We start from the raw sequence: 23,397 nt of genomic DNA on the forward strand, positions 1-23,397 counted from the left end.
ATAGAGGAGATGCAAGCCGCAGCGAAGACGGAACTGAAGGCCATCCCGGAAAGTGACTTCAACCAATGTTTCGAAGATTGAAAAATCCGTTTGCATAAGTGCATTGGATCAGGAGGGGATTACTTTGAAGGGGATGGAATTGATTTGCAAGAATAAATAAAGAATTTTCAAAATAAACACAATGTCACCTTATTATATTGGGCACACTATATGTTAAGGTAAATAAAGTACGAGTAGTATAGCTTTAAAATATCTGTTTTCCACTTTGCATGGTGTCTTGGAACCTCAACAAGATTTGTCCATCTCACACTCGCCTTATATTTAGTAGCTAATTTCACACGTGTCTGAAATTTAAAATTCAAACTTATTAATTATTACACCGTGTTTTTTTCAACACAAAAACACCTATAAATTATTTCCATAAATTAACCGGAAATGCGCCTGCAAATTATTTTCACATTAACACAAAATTCGGCATAATTAACACACCTAAAAAGTTTCTATTTTCCATCATGCAAGAAAAGGAAGTCGGAAGAAATAAGAAATATATTATATAAAAAATAATCAGCGGGAAACTGCTTTGTACTCGTTTATTTTGCCAGCGGTTTTCGCGCTATCCGATCAATGCCTTATGATAACAAAAAGTTTCCTCAGCTATTATTATATATTTTCAAAACTGTATGGCTGCACACACACACACAACAGCGCACATGTCCGGACATAGTGTTCTGTGAGGATGCGGCATAAAGCTAACAGATCCGCTGAAGCTCCTGTGACTGTGGCGAATCGACACCGCCTCATAGAAATACGTGTTCGCTCATTATCATTTATGTGCATGATGTACAAAAAAAGTCCAGGCGCGACGGACCCCCAGTGAGCCGAGCCAGCTGTCATCAAGAAATGACCGGTACACACCGTGGCGCACTGGGAGTCCCTCAAAGTGTCAATATCGATTTCTCTGCTGGCGGGATGGAGAGGGTGATGTGACTATGCTCTGCCGATGTGTCTGCTGCGGTGTGTATCAGGAACCACCCCCTTCGGGCCCTGGTCAAGGAGTGTACCCCGGGCGAGCGCCGGTCCGTCCGTCTTTTCCGGGACTGGTAAAGCGAGCGGGGGCGTTTATTTCGGCCCGCCCCCCTGCACACGATGCGCTGGTATAACAAACATATGGAGAATAACATGAGAAACAAAAACACGAACAACAACAGCAGCAACATTTTTGGGATTATAGGAGGCAGCGGTACTGGAAGCCTGAGCGATGGTAAGGAAGCAAAGTGCGATAACTCAGTCAAAAGCAAGGAGAAAGAAATGAAGAAGACACTACATAAACCGCCACCCCGACCCGATGCAATAGTAATAGAAAAAACCGGGGACATGTCATACAGCGACATCCTCAGGACTGTCAGGAAAAAGATACGTTGCAGAAATTAGGGGAAAATGTGACCAAGATAAGAAATACGGCAAAAGACCAAATTCTGTTAGAGCTGAAAGAGGCTCAGATGAAGAGCACGGGGGTCCTTAAGACCGAAATATGTAAAGTATTGGAAGAAAATGCGCAGATAAAAGCTCTAACTCACGAGGTTCTTGTAGAAATACGTGATCTTGATGAAATCACAGAATAAGGGCGAAGCAAAATCTCAGGAGGTGTTTCAGATACCGGTGGCGAAGTTGCCACCGATCTACTATATTCCCACATGTACATATGTACATAATATTAACTACTGTGTGAAAAGTTTCCTAGCGCAAGAGTAGTTTCGAAAATAATATTTCATCTGATTTGCTCAACAGACATTTCTTCGTTTTTCTGTGTATTTGGATATAAATATATTTTCATATAATATCGATCACAACGTCAATCATTCAAAATGTGGTACTTATAACTTTTTTTTAACAAAAAATATTGCGAATACGACGATTTTATCTTTTACGTCTACAAATATTGGCTCCAATTTCGCTCTCACTATATCGATAACTTTGCATTATTTATTACCAACACCCCCGACTTGGCCAATAATTTTTACAACCAGCAACAAATAGCTATAAAATTGCCTTTCTCATCATTCATCGCAACAAACTCCGAATATTCATGCATACTCTTGTAATGGGGTTTCGTCCATAGCTGAGGTATGCTCAGCCGCTCCAGGGTCAGCCTTGGGACCCACGAACCCTTAGCAAAAAAGAGACGAGTTTTATCCTCGTAAAGTTATATCCACACCCCCCACTCCTTATGCGGACAGCCAGACCAGCGTGATGAAAACGAACGGGATTGATGAGTCAGGCGTTGACGCTTGTTGAGGCTGGCACGGTGATGAAAATGAACGGAATTGATGAGCCAGGCGTTGACGCTTGTTGCGACTGGCACGGTGATGAAAATGAACGGGATCGATGAGCCAGGCGTTGACGCTTGTTGCGACTGGCACGGTGATGAAAATGAACAGGATCGATGAATCCGGCGTTGACGCTTGTTGAGGCTGGCACGGTGATGCAAATGAACGGGATTGATGAGTCCGGCGTTGACGCTTGTTGAGGCTGGCACGGTGATGCAAATGAACGGAATTGATGAGTCAGGCGGTGACGCTTGTTGAACCTCGCACGATGATGGAAATAAACGGAATTTATGAGCCAGGCGTTGACGCTTGCTGCGACTGGCACGGTGATGTATACGACGGGCTCCTCTGTGTAGGAGAGATTTTATTATTCGCCAACCGTCCCTGCTTACTGTATATTTTCCTGTGCAATGCTGGGCGACCGTCCGGTTCGGCGAGCTGGAGCAAAAGAGAGCCATTTGGTGTAACGTGCTTGCTTTTATAGCAGCATTGCGCAGCTTTCGTTACCGTAGCGAGGTAAGTTGTATGCGTATGGTGCGTTAGTACGTATGGTGGAAAGCTCTAGCAGCTTTCATCATCGTAGTGAGGTAAGTTGTGTGCGTAGTCAATGCGGTGAATTTAGTACGTATGGTGGTATGGTGAGGGTACATGATGTACTGTGGAGCGAAGTTGACGTAAATTATTGTAAGGTGGTAAAAGCCACGTTACACTCTTTATACAGGGTGATCCACTTCGAAGTTCCCTACTTAAAAAAAAAAAAAAATTTTATGGAGAAGTGTAATGGAAAAATATCACACGATCTTGGTGGTCAATCGACCGGCCAAAACCTTCAATTCTGCTCACCGTTGTGTTCTCTCAATAAATCCATTAAATTATGCGAACGCGATGTGGGAAGTGCCGCCATCTTATTGAAACTAAATGTCGCTGATATCGCGACCTTCAATTTCAGGCATCAAAGCGTCGGTTATCATGGCGTGAGAACGGTAGTCATTGACAGTTACGTTCTCACCAGGATCATTTTTGTAGAAAAATGGACCGATGATTCCACCGCCCCAAAAATCACGTCAAACCGTTGCTTTTCCTGGTTGAAATGGTAGCTCTTGAATCTCTTGATGTTGCCCTTTGTCCCAGCTTTACTTGTACATACCCATTGAGTCAGAAATGAGCCTCTTCGCTGATCAAAATATTGCTCGAAAACATGGAAGCTTTTTGGAACTTTTCAAGAGCCCAAAGAGCGAAGCGATGTTGCTCGTAAAGGGCGAGCCAATTCAGTTTTGCAGAAGCTTTATTCGTATGCTTTCAATTCAATTTATTATATTTTCTATCCAGTAATGTATGAGTGGCCTCAAGATGGGTGATTGCTTTGCGAATAGTACTCTCAGTAGGCTGATTAGGTCGACCATAAGTTCGATTATTCGTAATTATGTTAAACGATTTGTAAGCGTTGTGTAGGCGTAAGTATTTCCATAATGAAATGCCAAACAATACTGAACAAAAAGAACATGACAAAAAACGAATATTGAAGAAAGTGCCTCTATTAGGATCACCCGTTATGTAATATTATTTTCCAACTCATTCATTTCGCAGTTGGATTTGCCCCCTGATATATACGTACCACCATCTTCCGTTACCCTGTCGTTACTACAGGACTTTTGCACCGCCAACGTGCTTTAAACGTCCGCTGTCCCAATCATTATGATTTATGATAGCTAAAATCATATTTTTCCCGTTGTTAATTAATCATAAAGTTCGCTATTTGTTTCTTACAATATGTACAAAAGTTCAACGAAATAGCAAATAAAATACCGTTGCTCTGATGACTAATGCGGATGAGGAAATGACAATGACTGGCATGGCAGGAATAACAGTAGGAAAATCATAAATGACTTGTGTATATACATATATGTACTTAAGGTGTATACGTTTATGATTGAGTATCCTATTCTTTAACCCCTTTATCCATATGGATGTTGTAAGGATTTTAATCAGCGATGGCATAATTTTTTGAACTTTTCAACCACATAATATTTGCGATTTATATGCGTTATAGTCTTTACTTTTCTTTGAGTGAAAGATTTTTATAACGACAAAAATTAAAGATTTCAGCACACATAAAGCGTACTGATTTAAAAAAAAAAACTGATATTTCGCTTCAGAATTTTTGATTGAATATTACAATTTTTATACTACTATTTATATCATTAATTTTTATGACTAAAAACTTGGTAAATAGGTGGAAAAATTTTTAAAGTTATCATATAAATTATTTCCATATAGAATTCTAAATAAAATGGTGAAAAGTATGTTATTGTAGATTATATTACTCAGAGTCTGCTTAGACAGGGATTAAAGCCTCTTCAAAAAACCCAAGCTTCCTTCTGCTTTTCAACATTTTCACTCTATTATCAAATTCAAAAGATATATATGTATATATATAAATATATTAGACCTTAAGTACACTCCTTTATTTTACGGCAATTGCCTTAACTGTTGAGAGCGTAACTGCCGCACTCTCTTCGTCCACAGTAAATGCATATTTTATCTGCCAGTACTCACCCCATCTTGGTTGGCATATACTATACTTATTGATCCATACTTTTTGTTAACTTCACTTCTAAGCTTACTTTACTCTTTTTCTTATCGCTTCTTCTTTTCTATTTTTTTTGTTTTTGCTTTGCAGGTGTGAGAACGTAATGACTTGTCCATACGACCAATTGGTTCCAGCCAGGAGCACTGCCCCCACGATTGGCTTGCCGTCTACGATGGTCGCGATGCGCATTCGCCACTTATTGGAAAATTTTGTGGGCTGGGCAAATTTCCGTTTAGCATTATTGGTAAGTATTAACTTCTTTAGCTCTTCTTCTTTACTGGCGCAGACACCGCTTACGCGATTATAGCCGAGTTAACAACAGCGCGCCAGTCGTTTCTTCTTTTCGCTACGTGGCGTCAATTGGATATTCGAAGCGAAGGCAGGTCCTTTTCCACTTGGTCCTTTCAACGGAGTGGAGGTCTTCCTCTTCCTCTGCTTACCCCGGCGGGTACTGCGTCGAATACTTTCAGAGCTGGAGTGTTTTCGTCCATCCGGACAATATGACCTAGCCAGCGTAGCCGCTGTCTTTTAATTGTTGACATTGTTGGTGGTGTTTATGCTGGTTCCCAAATATACGAAACTATCTACAACTTCAAAGTTATGACTGTTAACTGTGACGTGAGAGCCAAGTCACGAGTGCGACGACTGTTTGATTGATGACAAGAGATATTTCGTTTTGCCCTCGTTCAATTCCAAACCCATTTGCTTTGCTTCCTTGTCTAGTTCGGAGAAAGCTGAACTAACGGCGCGTGTGTTGCGGCTGATGATATCAATATCACCGGCATACGCCAGCAGCTGTACACTCTTATAAAAGATTGTACCTGTTAGATTAAGTTCTGCAGCTCGAATTATTTTCTCCAGCAGCAGATTGAGGAATTCGCACGATAGGGAGTCGCCTTGTCTGAAACCTCGTTTGGTATCGAACGGCCCTTCTCGAGCTTGACAGAACTTTTGGTGTTGCTCAACGTCAGTTTACACAGCCGTATTAGTTTTGCGAGGATACCACATTCAGGCATCGCGGCATAAAAGCATAAAGGCAGCTCCTTTTCGCGCTTTCGAAAGCAGCTTTGAAAGCGACGAAGAGGTGGTGTGTATCGATTCTTCTTTCACGGGTCTTTTGCAAGATTTCGCGCATGGTGAATATTTGGTCAGTTCTTGATTTGCCAGGTCTAAAGCCACACTGATTAGGTTCAATCAGTTTGTTGATGGTGGGCTTTAATTGAGTTCCTGATCCCCTTCACAATATAACACAACTACACCATATACATCATCCACACATCATACGCAACACATCTGCATCATATACACCACCTCTTCATCCCACACTACAAACATCACATTCAGCGCATCAGGATATACAAATACCTTCCACAGCACACACACGAGGACACCGAACACAATTGACAAAAGAGACTGACGGACGGCGCCGAGCCTCTTTCTTTCGTAGTCCGGTTTTTTTTAAATAAAAAAGAAACCTGTGGTGATTAAAAAAAAAAAGTAGTGACAAAATTTAGCAAAAACGGAAAAAACAAATATTTATATGTACATATATACGCAATCAGATGCTAGCTGCCAATAGACTAAACAAACAAAGTCGGCAATAAAAGGAACCACAACGTATGAACAGCTGCGGTTCCAGTTTCCTACATGTTTTGTAATTCATAGAATTAAGTACATAAAATATGGTATATGAACTAACACATAGGTAGCTGTTAGTTCAATTTTAAGTTAAGCCGCAAAATTATTTTCTCAATAAAGCTAGTAAGTCTTTAGCAGCCAAGCAATCAAGTTTGATTTTATTCAAAGTATACTTTAATAAGTTTTCAACCAACAACAGCCCACTTGGAACTGTTTGAGCTTGTTCACCAAGTCGAGCGAATAGCAAGTACAAACGCAACTGGCACCAATGGATTTATTCAACTGGCGCCCAACGTGGGGCAAAAGGGCATAGAATCCTGGAAAAAAGGACACCACCCCACCTACAAAAGGACATGGAATTCTGGAAAAAGGACACCATGCTGAAACTCTTAGTGTAAGAATTATAATTAGTAAAACAGTGAAAAGCTTGTTCAAAAAGCTTGTTAACGAAAGTGAATAGTTAATATTAAACGTTTTATCATAAAAAAAGGTGAAATAAGTTCAAAATGAACGAAGCACAAATTAGGGAACTATTTGATGCCTTTGCAAGTAAAGTTACGCAATCGGTACTTCCAAACATAAATGAGACAACGGAAAGAGTGAGCAAGTTAGAAATACCAAATCAAGTAAAAGAATACGAATCAATTTCCGTAGTTAGTGGTGTGACTTGCGAAGAGCCTTTAGACATTGTCAAAACATTACCTGAATTTAACGGGGACGAGACACGTTATGTTTCGTGGAGGCAAGCGGCATTTGCCGCACACAAACTATTTGCGCCCTAAGAGGTAGCTCTAAATATTATCAAGCCGTTGCAATTGTAAGAAATGTAGGTCGTGCTGATGCCACGTTGGCCTCCTTTAAATGGTAAGCTGCTTAGATTTCTCTTTGACACAGGTAGTACCAAAAATTATATTAAGAAGGTAACATTTGTAAAAGGAATTAAAAAGCTTGGGAAACCGTTTATCTTAAAGACAGTAAACAGTAAATTGATCATAGATCAAAAATGTCTAATAAATGTGTTCCACAAGTACTCGTACTTTTATATATTACCCGAACTTAAATCGTTCGATGGTATTATAGGATACGATTTTCTTAAACAAATAGGTGGAATTATTGATACAAAAAACGAAAGACTTACCTTTAACAACGGCATAAAACCGTTAAAATTTAGAAGTCTCGCGGAGGTGAATCAATTGGAGTTAGAGCATTTCCTGCCTTCATTTGTAAAGGCCAGGTTTTACGAAATATTAAGTAAAAATGAGAAAGTTTTTGGGGACCCAAACGTCAAATTAACATACAATACATATGTAATAGCTACTATAAGCACATCGACGGACGAACGCGTTTATAGTAAAAGCTATCCTTACCCAATGGCTGTAAGTGAATTTATTAATAAAGAGATTAATGAATTATTAAGAAGCGGAATCATCCAACCTTCCAAGTCGCCCTATAACAACCTTGTTTGGGTAGTGGACAAGAAGGGTATAGACGACAACGGCCAAAAAAAGAAAAGACTGGTCATAGATTTTAGGAAATTAAGTAACATAACTGCCAATGATAAATATCTCATACAGGATACCTCAGTTATCTTATCGAATTTAGGCAAGGCCAAGTTTTTCACTACGCTAGACCTCAAAGCGGGTTTCCACCAAATTCTACTGCACGAAAAAGATAGGAAAAAAAACAGCTTTTAACATCAATAATGGAAAATACGAGTTTTGTCGCATGCCATTTGGCCTCAAAAATGCGCCAAGTATTTTCCAACGAACCATAGATGATGTGTTAAGGTCCAAAATAGGGAAAACATGTCATGCCTATGTCGACGATATAATAATATATTCGGAAAATGAAAACGAACACCTAAAGCATTTGCAAGAAATTTTAACTTTACTAAATAATGCAAACATGAAGGTAAATTTAGAAAAATCGAAATTTTTTAGAGAAGAAACGGAATTTTTAAGATTCGTTGTATCAAACAATGGGCTTTAAACTTCACCCGATAAGGTGAAAGCTATCCTTCAGTATGAAGAACCGAAAACTGTTCGAAGTCTCCGAGCGTTTTTGGGTCTGACAGGATATTATAGAAGATTCATTAAGGGGTACGCTGACGTAGCAAAACCTCTCAGAAAATTCCTAAGGGGTGTAAATGGCAATGTAAGCGCAAACCAGTCGAAGAAAATACCCGTTGAAACTAAAAGAAATTCTTACGTCTGAAGAGGTAATACTTCTCTACCCAGATTTTAATAAACCCTTTGATCTGACGACTGATGCGTCATCTCAGGCTATTGGTGCGGCTTTATCACAAAATAAACGCCCAATCACATTCATTTCAAGAACACTGTCTAAAACAGAAGTCAACTACGCAGTAAATGAAAAGGAATTACTGGCTATAGTGTGGGCTATAAAAAATTTAAGAAATTACTTATATGGATGCAAAGAACTCAATATTTTTACCGATCACCAACCTCTCACATTTTCAATGTCAGACAAATATCCAAATGCAAAAATAAAAAGATGAAGAGCTTTTTTAGAAGAGTTCGCCCCAACATTTTTTATAAACCTGGCAATTTAAATGTTGTAGCAGACGCTCTGTCAAGGCAACACTTAAATCACCTAACTGAGTCCTGTTCCCATTCCGAAATTTCTTTAACAAATACAATTAGAATAATACAAACTCCCTTAAATAGTTTTAGGAACCAATTAATAATAAGTAAACGCGATAGTAACAGTAAAAAGACAAAAATTTTGTTTCAGAAACACATTCGACATGAGATAAACTTTACGGATGAACAAAATCTTATAAAATTACTAAAAGAAACAATTAATCCTGATGTAGTTAATGTACTTTACTGCGAAGAAATTGATCTCGGAGAGATACAACAAATACTATTAAGGAACTTTTCAGGTATTAAATTTGTGTACACTCAGAAAATTATGATTGATGTAACTAACAAAAACGATCAAGAAGAAATTTTAGTTGCTGAACACAACAGCGCACACAGAAATGCAAAAAAAATTATAAGCAAATAACACAAGATTATTTTTTTCCAAACATTAGGAAAAGGTTAAACGAGCTCATTAAGTCATGCAAGACCTGTTTACTCTCAAAATATAATAGGAAACCAGACAGACAAAATATTGAAGAAACTCCTATTCCAACTTATCCAGGGGAAATTTTACATATAGATATTTACTCGACGGCAAAGAATTAATTCTTGACATGTGTCGATAAATTTTCCAAATTCGCAGTAGTAAAAAAATTAGAAACACGCACAATTATTGATATAAAGGTAGGCATTATGGAAATATTAAACATATTCCCTAAAACGAAGATTATTGTGTGTGACAACGAGCCAGCACTTAAGTCAGAAACAATTAAAAATTACATTAAAAATAACCATAATATACAGCAATATGAGGTCCCACCTTGCCATAGCAAGTCAAATGGTCAAGTGGAGCGATTCCATAGTACACTCACAGAAATTGGTAGATGCATAAAAAACGAAGGGAACTCAAGTGATGTCGTGGAAATAATCTTATTAGCAACCATTAAATATAACAATTCAATTCATTCGGTCACAGACTATAAGCCAATAGATATAATTTATGGGAAAGAAATATCATATAAGGATATAGAGGAAAAACTTAGAAAAAAACAAGCAAATGATTTAATATTTCATAATAAAAAACTAAATATAAAACATATAAAAACGGAGATATTATCTACGTTAAAGTAAATACGACTAGGAAATAAGTTATTATATATTTACGTAGAGAAAATAGTTCAGGAGCATTTAGGTACAACTGTTAAAATAAGCGGAAAAAAGTTGATAAAGACAATATTCGTTAATTTCAGGTTCTGGCTTACAATTGCTTCAGCAAAGATAATAGACTATATATGTATATACCTATAAAGGATGAAGAAGTCGCAACTTATAATGACACAAAATTTCTCATACACAAAACGGAGCTAAATAATTTTGTAAAAATGGCCTATGAAAATCTCCACATAGCAGAACGTTTCTCATATCCAGAACTACAGAAAATAATAGAAATAGAGTCGCAACAAGTAATAAGACTAGTATTTCTTGGACGGCGGTGATATCAGCCTTTATTTTAACGAGGACATCAACTAGCTGGGCAGCGGCACCTTCCCAATTAAGGGACCGGACCTTCCCGGTGCATGCCTTTATTCTTATTTCGTTTGCCATGGTCGTCATCAAAAGGGGGTTTCTCTTCCGAGGCTGTTGGTAATTGTTCACTGGTAGTGGTTTCTACGTGGCGGACCCCAAACCCAGCGCACAACTCTATGTAGGAGATGTTTCGCTTTGCCACTTTAGCTCGTCTTTAAACGGATGTTCTTAGGCTACCCAGAGGATGCTTGGTCAAAGACCGGAAGTCGTGAACTGCTTGAGCCATGTATAAAAAATCGTTTCTGGCCACTCCCAAGAGAATGGCGATCAGAGAACTTTCCTCACATGAACTTCTACACATGACTCCATCCTCCAACTTCTTTAACTACGGCACCAAATCACATATGTGTTTTATATATCCAAAGGTTCTAAGCAACCAAATCTGAAAGGTTTTATGTGATGAGCGGGATAATATTAAAAAAAAAAGAAAATAGTTAGAAAGGATTATATTGATTGTTACCAACAGAAGTGATATTTGTGATCTTATGATATGATAGTTTCCGTATACACACATTGAGGCTCATAAAATACTCTTGATTTTTTGTTCTTTAAGCAATATTTTTTTAGAGTACTATATTGAGGCGTTTCCAGGGAACGTATGTTGTCTACGCTGACATGGGATTGACAGGGGAAAGAAAATGGATATCTCTAAGGTATATAATTTGGAAAAAAGAAGTCTAGAATAAAATCTGTTGATGAATGTATGTAATTATAAGTTTCGAAATTGAATAAAGAAACTCTCTTCAAAACTCGTAGCACCAACTCATCAGCTGTTGTAATCGTTAATGCCTCTGAACCATATAGCAGGACGTGAATAATGATTGACTTATAGAGTTTTGTTCGTCGAGAGAGAACTTTACTATTCAATTGCTTACCCAGTCCGAGCAACATTTGTTGAAAAGAGTTGTTCTGCGTTGGATTTCGAGGCTGACAATGTTGTTGGTGTCAATACTGGTTAGAAAATAGACAAAATTATCCACGACTTCAAAGTTGTGACTGTCAACATTGACGGCAGCTCGAGCCACTCTGTAAGTGTTGTGCGTATTCGGACGACCTTCTTCTTATGGTTGAAGGTCGCTCGAAGTCTGAGTTAGAGCGGGCGGAAGGAGATCTCTTAGAGATCGTTAATTCTTGGGATTTAGGTGTGGGGTTTGACATATTGATGGATAAAACGGTGGCAATGATGCTGAAAGGTAGATTGTCACTGGTTCGTCCACCGATTGTCTGTATGAATGGGGTCTGGTCTGGTGCTGACCATGAGTGAAAGGATGTGTTTTACTCCACACTTGGCGAATGTGAAGGAGCGACTGCAGCCAACCGTAGGCAAAAAACGACGGATTTTGAGGAGCGATTGGGGTCTCGGACGTCGTGCTGTCCGCACCATATATCGTGGCTTGTTTGTGGCCTGTGCCACTTATGGAGCCCCTGTATGGTGGGAGGCAGTCACGACTGTTTGGGGATCTCAAAAACTCCTCTCAATTCAGCGTTGTATGATGCTTGCTTGTTTGCCTGTATGTCGCACCGTCTCAACGGATGCGATGAAGGTTTTGTTAGGTGCACCCCCTCTTGACCTGATTGTCATACAGCGTGCTGTTGCATTCCCTGGCCACCAGTTCAGAGCCATATGGAAGCTCAACTGGTAGTAGTTTCGGCTACGAGGTCTGACCGGAGACTTAATTCTGGTACCACGGGGAGCAGAAGCCGTTGGAGGTAACTCCAACCTGCTCATGCGGACTGGCCCCTCGGGGAGTATCGTGGTGGTTGTGGTTGAAACCCAAATGCGGGAAGAACTGGCTTTGTCAGTTGAATGTGGAGTTGCATTGCAACCGGGTGCCGGACCCAAAGCACGGCAGAGGTTTTAGATGGGCCTTGAACCCGACCAAGGTGGTTAGTGTATCCATTCCACACTGCCAATTGGTACTGAAAATGCTTAGCATTCTCAGGGCGCTGATCAACGCATTGATTTGATCCGCTGTGTTTTTGAGCACCGTGGAGTAAGGCTGTCGGCAGCAGGTACCCACGTAAAACCCACCGGATGTTGCCAACATTCACGTGGGAGCCAAGTGGCGAATGGGATGACTGTTTGCTTGATGGCAGGAGATATTTCGTCTTGCTCTCGTTAACCACCAGACCCATTTGCTTCACTGCCTTACCCATTTCGGAGAAAGCACACCTAACGGAATTTCCTTAAAGATATTTTTCAGCCGATTACGAAAACCCAAATTTATTATTTTTTACTCAAAACTATTTACGAGTTCATATATGAAAACTTCTCTATTTTCGAATATGAAACAGAAGAGATTTCCTCATCTACATACATTGATACATTTCCTTATACACATAAATACACATGTACGAATATATATATACACCCATATATACATACATAGCTTGGCATAGGTCAAGCGAGGTTTGTGCATCAAACTAAATTTCAGGATATGGTAAATGGCATTTGGCATTTGGCAGCTGGTAAAGAAGAAATATCAAGTATAAACATATTCAGCTCAAAACAAACAATAAAGCTCAACTAAGGGAGAGGCAAATGGACGGAAAGTTAACGGTAGCGAACGAGACAATCAGCAGTGGTACATCAATGCCTACAAAGACAAAAGACAAATGTGGATGGGAATGCAGTTGAAAATGCATGGATATATGTAGGTGCTGCCACAACGCTGGTCAGCCAATTGAAATGACTTTAACTGGATACGGTTAAAAGTCGTTGCCGCAAAGAAATAACTGAGTCGTTGCATGAGTAAGTGAGTGAATTATTGAATAGAATGGATCTTTTGTATGAGCCGTAGTCAAAAGTGCTCCACAAAGGGGTGGGGAAAAAACATTTTCAATACATTAGGCAATCAAATATTATACTTTACATATTACCATTTTCGTACAATTTGTTTATAAAATCAATTTTGGTACATGCATGTTCGTATGTATGTATATGATGGTTTCTTTTATATATGTACATTAGCAACAATAATTGCTATAACAACGCCGTCGCCACATAAAGTCATCTAACATTCGAATGACGGCAAAATCTTACGTATACGCCGTGGAATTGTCACAAATTGTGTGCGTATACGACGTGGAATTGCCACAATTTGTGTGCGTTGATGAGAATAAATATGGCGTTCGGATTCACTGCGACAGCTGTAACTGTTGGTCATGGGTATGTGCAAATTGCAAAATAAATTACTTTGTGCTCCACATATGCCATTTTTGTTGGCCATATTTCGCCATCTCGCTTATTATTGTTTGTGCTGGCAAATGTCGGATCTGACTACAGTTTCACCATTGTCTAAGTAGTGTTAGTGTTGTTGGTTAGCTTTTGTTTCAATTTATTTTGTTGCTTTTGCATGCTTATTTAATGTTCTACAGTGAAATGGTACCCATTCTAATGATTGATGTATTTATTAAGAGTTGAGAGAACTTTTGAATTTCTCTTCATCATCAAGGGCCCCCGGCCAATAGGATATGGCTAAGGTGTACTCCCACATTTCCCGCCATTTAACAAATTCTGGCCATATCTAGACCTTGATCATTTATACATATTCATGAAAGACCAATTATAGCATAATCTGTAAAATGATATCTATATATTATTCTATATTCTCTATACTTCCATTTTGACATTTTTGATTTTGATTAGGTTAAATTAATTTTTCTTTACCCCTACGAATTACATCCTCCTTGTTTTCTGTAGATCTTGATATCTATCAAAATCTGAAATTAAAAAAGTGAACTATGGGATGAAAGAAAAACATATAGATGACCAAGAAGTATCTAAAGCCATAAGAATCAAGTTTGCTAGAGTTAACATATATGCTACCCAAGAAGAGATAAACTCATTAGGTAAAATTTAATTTATGTACTGACTTTTAAACTAGATGCATAGACCTTTAATCGGTCATGTCGGCCAGTATATTTAACAGGTATGTGCGTTGATGAGAATGAATGCCACTGAATTGAATGCATATCTTTTTAAGTCAAACTTATTATTTAAAACACTAGTGAATACATTTTGAAACCTTGGAATCTTGATTCTCCTGGTATAAATTTTGTTAACGGGGGGCCTGGTCTAGAGGCTTCAAAAAACCGATTTTTTGAGGCATTTATTGGGAAGGAAAGAAATAATTGATTATAGCGAAATTTCTAAGCTTTATGGTTATATATTTGAACATCTTTCACAAATTTTTTGGATACGAAATCTTTGATATTCCTCCTTTGGGAAGCAATTGTCCAAAGCATCCCGCATGTGCATTTGTCGGACGGCGGGCAGGATGCAGGTCGCAATTTCTATCGGAAACAAAAAATTCAAAAAGATTTATATTTTTTAATAATTTATCTTCTAGTTAAACTAAAAAAATTCCAAAAAACGGTGTAAAATTTTAGAAATTTTTTAAAAATTGAAAAAAAGTGGTTTTTGACCAAAAAAATTTCATTGATTTTGTTTAAAAATATGTCCAAACTTGTCTTTTCTTAATTCTTTTTTAGTTTAACTAGAAGATAATTTAATGCCAAAGATAATAAACTTTGCCCCAATTCCATACGACGTTTAGTTTTTTTCTATCCAATTAAGAAAAATCATAAAAACGAAAAGCCGAGAAATCGCGCGTCAAAGTTTTCGCTTTCTGCCCAATCGCTCATATATCTGCTCACGAAATTTGGTATAGATTATTTTCTTAGGCAACAATGTAATATCCGAGGAAATTGTTCAGATCGGCTTACTATAGCATATAGCTGCCATACAAACCGAACGATCGGAATCAAGGGCTTGTATGGAAAACTTTCGCAGCTGAAATTAACGTTTTTCTTGTTTTATTTAATTTTTTTTTTTTTACTAAATATACATAAGTTAATTATAATAAAAGGAAATTTCAAAGAAAGCAATTTTTGCAGCATATGGGTACATCTGTTGTATTAGTTTGGACGCAATGAATATTCCCGTTCACATATGAATGGAATGGAGTATGAAATGATACTGAGAAAATACATTCTGTAAACAAATTAAGGTATAAATTAGTGTTTAAATATATGTATATATCTTCTATCTAGTAGCTGTTCACATTATGTAATGTGTTTCGAATCCGGTCCGCATAATCCAGTTAATCGATTAGTCGAATACCCAGAGCACTAATATATAGAAACAAAAAACTCTGGAATATTTTGATGTACATCACATATCATCATAATGGGTAATATATTCACTCTAATGATAAATATAATACAGATTGATATAATTTCTTAAGGAAGGAATTTTAAAAATAGAGGTATAATATAGCAATATGATATTATTAAGATTTATGTATGTATAATAATTTTTTCGCTTGAGAGAATTTGATTTCTCTCACTTCCAATCCATTATGTATCAAAATCATTACAATTAATATTGTCACTAAAGGGTAAAGATGAAATGTGGCAGAAATAAGTCAAGAAATTCGGAATGTAATTGTTTCATTAACAAATATTATTAACAAAATCTTTGTGAACGCTGTTTGAGCCTCTTATGTTCGTATGCATAGGAATATACTTAGTTATTCTCATATCAATCAATTTTTTTCGAAGAAAATAGAAATACTGTATTCCTTACACATTAGAGCTTATCATTTTTATAATTTTTACTCGAAGGAACGGATGGATGTTGTTTTATGAATCGGAATACTTTTTTTGAGATCACTAGCAAGGTATATTCGTCTACTACGCTTATTTTATGTTAACATATATGTATTTTCCATAAGCACACATTGTCTCACTTTTACTGATTTTGTATTAATATATGTATTTCTTCACTTGAACCACTAGCAAATGAAATTCTCAAAATACATTCAAGTAAAATAGCATTGATTATGCCAACGCCTTGGGTTGTGTGAAAAATTCCACAACGCGCACATATTTTGCCGCTACTCATGTTACAAGCCCAGCGGGCATATGGGTATAATGTGTCCGTCGACTCGTTTGACTTAGCCGAGAGGCATGTCAGTAACTCTAAAATCTCAATAAATCTTCGCTTTGTGGCAATGTGGTGACTGTTATTTATAACTTTACGCTTTTCGACAGGAATTTATTATGCAATTTCTTAATAAAGTCGAGAGCAAAAGAAGACGAGGCAGCAGAAATAGCCACAGTATACAAACAGCGAATGCAGAAATTCACTGTCAAAACCAAGAGTATGTCTCAGACCATAGTGAAATAATGTAACAAGATTATTAGCCTTTAAAGTTAGAGTCTCGTGAGCGTTTTACCAAGCGACAGATATACTCGTATTTGTGTGGATGAGCACAAGTACAACCTGCCTCGATGCCACAGCAATCTAAACCACAAAAAGCTTAAGTTAAGCTAAAGCAGATGAAATACTGTGGCAATCAAAGTCTGAGTATAGAGAAAGAGAAGAGGGGACAGGCGGCAGCGCAATGGTATTCAAGCAGAGAGTAAGCTTAAGAATGTAGTAACAATTCACATTAAACGCTATTTTCAGCAGTCGGAGCAACGATTCTTGTTGTTGCATGCAATGAAAATCAGTTGTTGCACAAATCTGCATAGCCAACAGATCACTGTGCACAAATACATATGCCACACTAATTTGAATAAATGTTGGTTGTGTAGTTGTAGTGATGCTCGCCCGCCTGTCTGCCATCATTGGATGTTACTCCACTGTCATCTTAAGTATTTTAATTAGAATTCAGACAAAGATTTATGTTACATTTTGTCCTTAACTTGAAAACACTATTACCTCCATAAGTGACTTAAAGTTTCTATATACATATGTTGAGATTCACAAATGCCTCGTTCAATTCTATCAAAACACATTCGTACGGAGCTGCTAAATATCTGACTATCATTCAGCATTCTACAGTTTTAATCTACTACTTCAAATACCAAAATTGACAGAGTCATAACTGTATGACCGAAATTTTCTGTAATAATATCAATAAAGTTATGTATAGCCAAAACTTATATTTTTTTGTCATTATAACACGAACAAATGTTAACTTCAGCTGCATCGATCTACAGGTAAAGGGTACATGTTAAATTTTTCTTACAAACCCTTAATTTTGGTCCATCAGCTTGTATGACATCTAAGTATATCCCTTTCATGCCCAAATTAAAATGAACGGCGTTAAAACATTTTTTAGGACAGATATATGTTAGTCTTAACTGAAGTATAAAGTGATAAAAATTCCAAAGTCCTTTGTTTCGAGGTTCGTTAGTTACCGGATGTTGCCTATAGACAACAGCACTTTTGCAAAATTATTTTAAACAAACTAAACACTTTTATTTTTATTTTCAATAACTATATTACCGGTATTTATTTATGTTGTTCCCTTGGTTTTACAACAAAACAGCTATTTTAATCTTTTTAAACACTTTTTCCGTAAACGGCTTTTTTCGCGATCTTGACAATTTCACTCTACGAAAAACGCCTACTGAATGAACCCTTGCATAGCTTACGATAGAACAACTCGCTGTAAGCTTACACAATACACCAAACTACATAATGCAAAAAACCGCGCGTCAAAAAAGTTTATATAACGGGACTTAGAAGCATATATGTAAATGTTGCTTGTAGACAATATCGGGCAAGAAAAGGATATGCTATCGTAGTTTGATCTGAACAATTCCATCGGAATTGCCTTGAAGAATTATTCAAAAAAAGTTTTCCGTACAAGTCATTTAATTTCCTTCATTTGAGCTGTTTGTATGGCAACCATATGTTATAGTAGTTCGTGGGTACTAGTAGTTTACAATAGTCCTGATCGATATCTTTCTTTTTTCTTTATCATAAAAAACTTTTTTCACCCAAAACAAGTAAGAAAGGGCCAAGTTAGGATATAACTAAACTTATTAAACTCTCGAAAGGTAAAGTGATTTACGAAATTTTCGTTTATATTTTAATTAAAAGTAAGCAGTATTTTATCAATTATTTATAATCATAAGAAAGAAAATACACTGTTTAGGATATTTCTCGATTTTCATTAATATGTCTTCATATTAATCGATAGATGCGGAATAAAGTCAACCGGAAGTTCGAAAATATTTACATTAAATATTTGGGGCATGCTGTTATGCAAAATTATTATCTCGGAACTTCCCGTATTTGGTATATATGTCCTTGAAATGCTATAGCCCTCCAATACTATAAAACCTTCAGGATACTATTTGTGTTAATTTTGCTCTGATAACTTTGTTGATGTTTGATTGGTATTCTGTAAAACGAAAGATTTAGACAGCAGGCTTGGTTGTCTTCCGATTTCGACCATTTTTACAGTTTACCATAAGTGATTGGGTAAGTTCATACACCCAATTTGGTTGAAATTGCCGAAGTAGTTCCTGAGATAAAGGTTTCGCATAAAAGTGGTTATTATATGACTATACCGATTTTTACAGTAAGTTTATTAATTAAGATTTAGCGCTCATTTTTAACGACTTTGAAAGAGTAGGTGTCCTCGCTACTACGAGACATTGTAATAAATTACAGTTATGTAGCTTAATTTAATGATTAGTTATGGCTCTTTTTATGTTTTATTTTAATGAAGTATTTTAGGCCGATTATGCCCATCTGCAATACCAAGTCACCCGGATTTCATATCGTTTCGTCGTCCTCATCATTTATCTGTCTTTAATCTTATATCTATCTCTATTAGTTTCAGCTCAACAAAACTATCTAGTACTCTATATGTAGTATAATATGCTCCTAAATTTAACCTCTTCACTCATTGGCCATTTGACCATTTGTATTTTGTTGAATTTACGCAAAGTAATTTTATAATCGACACAAAGATAAACAACAAACAGAATTTATCAAATCCACTTTTCTTGAGCGGCCAACTCGACTTTCGCATATGTATGTATATATTATAATTCAAGAAGGAAAACGTACATATTTCGTTCTAATAGATAAAAAGTAATAGAACTGTAATTTTTGATTTGTTCACTGTGAATATTCACAATGATAGAAAGCAGTGATGTAATTAAAAAGGAACTGCAAATCTAATACGCCTCCTCAAAAATTACACAGAAAAGAAAATTCTAAAATAAAATAAAATTATTCCGTACTTGTATAATGGGTTGTCAAAAAAGTCTTGCAGTATTTTTATTGAATTTTTTTTTTATTGAAATTGAAATGGATTTTTGATGACTCATGCCCAGCTCTTGACCGATGCTACGGCTGCTACTATGCCGGTCTCTTTCGCCCAATTCAGTGATTTTATCGCAATTTTCGACGACAGGTCTTCCGGAGCGTGGCGCATCTTCGACCACCTCTACACCAGAACGAAAACGTTGAAACCATCGTTGTACGGTGGAAATGGAAACTGTATCGGGTCCATAAACTGCACAAATTTTATTGGCGGCTTGAGATGCATTTTTGCCTTTATCGTAGTAGTACTGTAAAATATGCCGTATTTTCTCTTTATTTTGCTCCACGTTTGCGACGCTATAACTCACGAACGACTTAAAAGAAACGACAATCAATCAAACACGTGTTAGCGCGTGAAATGAGCTTTCCAAAAGGTGTAGCATGACCCGATGCGACGAATAAAACTAGAACTACGCGCTTTCAGCGCCAACTAGCGAAAATACCGCAAGACTTTTTTCACAACCTATTATGACGAGTTGTGCACTCTGGGAAATTACAATTACATAGTCCAACATTTGTTGCAAGGATTGGGAATAACTCAGTCAGACTACAATTACTTAAAATTGAGATATACATTTAAATAATTAGTTTTATGTTGTATTTAATTTTTCTCTTCTACCAGTCCCATTTGACATCTCAATTTTAAAAATCGGTCTGCAGGTAACGGTTTCGTCAAAATATCAGCTAACTGTTTATCTGTAGTGGTATACTGAAGAATAATTAGCTTATTTTCAATTTGTTTTCTAGAAAAATGATTCTTTATATCAATATGTTTTGTTCTTCTGTGACATGAAGGGTTATTAGCAATACATATACAACCTTGATTAACTTCACAAGTCTTTATTGGATCCAAAAACTCAACCTTTACACTTTTTAACAATGACTTCAACCATAAAGCTGCTCTTACAGCTTCAAATTATAGCTGCTTCATTGACTGAAACAGAATATATTACTTCTTTTTCAGTCAATGAAGCAGCTATAGAATTTTGCTTCTTTGTATGTATTCCAACAAATTAAGCATGATTCAAACATTTGAAACAAATATCCTGTAGTACTTTTTCTATCAGTTTCACTCCCACCCTAATCAGAGTCAACAAAACCTCTTACCTTACATTACCTTACCTTAAATCAATAGTACCTTTAAGGTGTCTGAGAATCCTTTTTAGGCACCTCCATAACTCCGCATTATTTTTGTTGGTATATCTACCTAAAATATTAATTGATGTACTTAAGTCTGGTCGCGAACATATCATAACATACATCAAACAGCCAATTAAATCACGACATGGCCCATCACATCGGTCATCTAAGTTTAATGCCTCATAATAGATTTTACCTGGAAGTGGAGTACTAACAGTTAGTTATTCAGTATATTTTTAATGTAAGCGGTTTGACCTAAGCATAACTGATTCTCTTTCTGTTCAATTTTTATTCCAATGAAATATCGGATCTCAAATAAGTCCGTCATTCTAAACTTATTCATCAAATAATTTTTACATTCGTTTATTGTTTTAATATTTGCAGTTACAATAACCAATTCGTTTACATATAGTAGCACATACACATGTTTCAATATGTCCCTTTTGTCAAGAATATAAATGTAATGATCTACTGTGGAATTCACAAAACCCATTTCCTTTAAAACATCAAACCCACATCTGGCAGCTTGCTTAAGACCGTATATGGCTTTATTTAATGTACAGGCTTTGTCTGTATCACAGGATAATCCTGGAGGAACTGTCATGTGAATTTCCTCTTTTAACGTACCGTTTAAAAATGCTGTTTTAACTTCCATGTGATGAACTTTTAACCCAAATTGGTTGGAAAAAGCCAATATACTCGTAAAACGAAAATTCGAAATTCTAGCTACTGAAGCAAACGTTTCATCATAATCGTTTAAATATTCTTGTGTAAAACCTCGTGCAAAAAGTCTGGCCTTGTGTGTTGCCGTTTCATCATAATCGTTTAAATATTCTTGTGTAAAACCTCGTGCAAAAAGTCTGGCCTTGTGTGTTGTTTAATTGTAAAAACCAATTTACAGTCAACTATATTTTTATACTCTCGCAACAATGTTGCTAAGGAGAGTATTATAAGTAGTTTTGTTCACATAACGGTTGTTTGTAAGTCCTAAAACTAAAAGAGTCAGATATAGGGTTATATATACCAAAGTGATCAGGAAGACGAGTAGAGTCGAAATCCGTTTGTCTGTCTGTCCGTCCGTCCGTCTGTCCGTCCGTCCGTCCGTGCAAGCTGGAACTTGAGTAAAAATTGAGATATCATGATGAAACTTTGTGCACGTATTCCTTGGCTCTATAAGAAGGTTAAGTTCGAAGATGGGCAAAATCGGCCAACTGCCACGCCCACAAAATGGCGGAAACCGAAAACCTATAAAGAGTCATAACTAAGCCATTAATAAAGATATTAAAGTGAAGTTTGGCACAAAGGATCGCATTAAGGAGGGGCATATTTGGACGGAATTTTTTTGGAAAAGTGGGCGTGGCCCCGCCCCCTACTAAGTTTTTTGTACATATCTCGGAAGCTACGACAGCTATGTCAACCAAGTTCTATAGGGTCGTTTCCTTCAGACATTTCCATATACTGTTCAAGAAGGGAAGAAATCGGATAATAACCTCGCCCACCTCCCATACAAAGGTTATGTTGAAAATCACTAAAAGTGCGTTAACCGACTAACAAAAAACGTCAGAAACACTAAATTTTACGGAAGAAATTGCAAAAGGAAGCTGCACTCAGGCTTTTTTTAAAAATTGAAAATTGGGCGTGGCCTCGCCCACTTATGGACCAAAAACCATATCTCAGGAACTACTATACCGATTTCAATGAAATTCGGTATATAATATTTTCTTAACACCCTGATGACATGTACGAAATATGGGTGAAATCGGTTCACAACCACGCCAACGCCACTTCCAATATAACGCTATTTTGAATTCCATCTGATGCCTTTTCTGTATAATACGAGTATAAACATTAGGAACCAATGATGATAGCGGAATAAAACTTTACAAAAATACGGTATTTGAAAAATATGTAAATGACGTATAATGAAATTTCGATTATCACTTTATCATGCGAGAGTATAAAATGTTCGGTGACACCCGAACTTAGCCCTTCCTTACTGGTTATGTTTAGGTCTTTGTACAAGTGACCAAGTTTTGTTATAAGAATGCGAATATAGTTCTTCCTCTATTGCTTTTTCCCAATTAGACCTATCCCTTCTACTTTCTATTTCTTCAAATGTATTTGGAGATCTACTAATGAAAGTGTGAGCATTCATTATACAATTATATGACAGTGGCTTTCTTTATTATCTGATATCTGTTTGCGGTCCTTTAACCCTGGTCGAAACCAACGGTCTGATACACTTAGTCGAGACCAATGGTGCTAGGCCAAGTGGTTTTTTTTTGTTTTTTCTTTTTATAGTAGGGGGAAGCATCGAAAGCCGGAGTGCGGAACTTTAATCCGCTAAACCTAACCTACTCCCAAATCAAGACT

Source organism: Bactrocera tryoni, chromosome 3, assembly GCF_016617805.1.
Source record: "Bactrocera tryoni isolate S06 chromosome 3, CSIRO_BtryS06_freeze2, whole genome shotgun sequence".
Lineage (NCBI taxonomy): Eukaryota > Metazoa > Arthropoda > Insecta > Diptera > Tephritidae > Bactrocera > Bactrocera tryoni.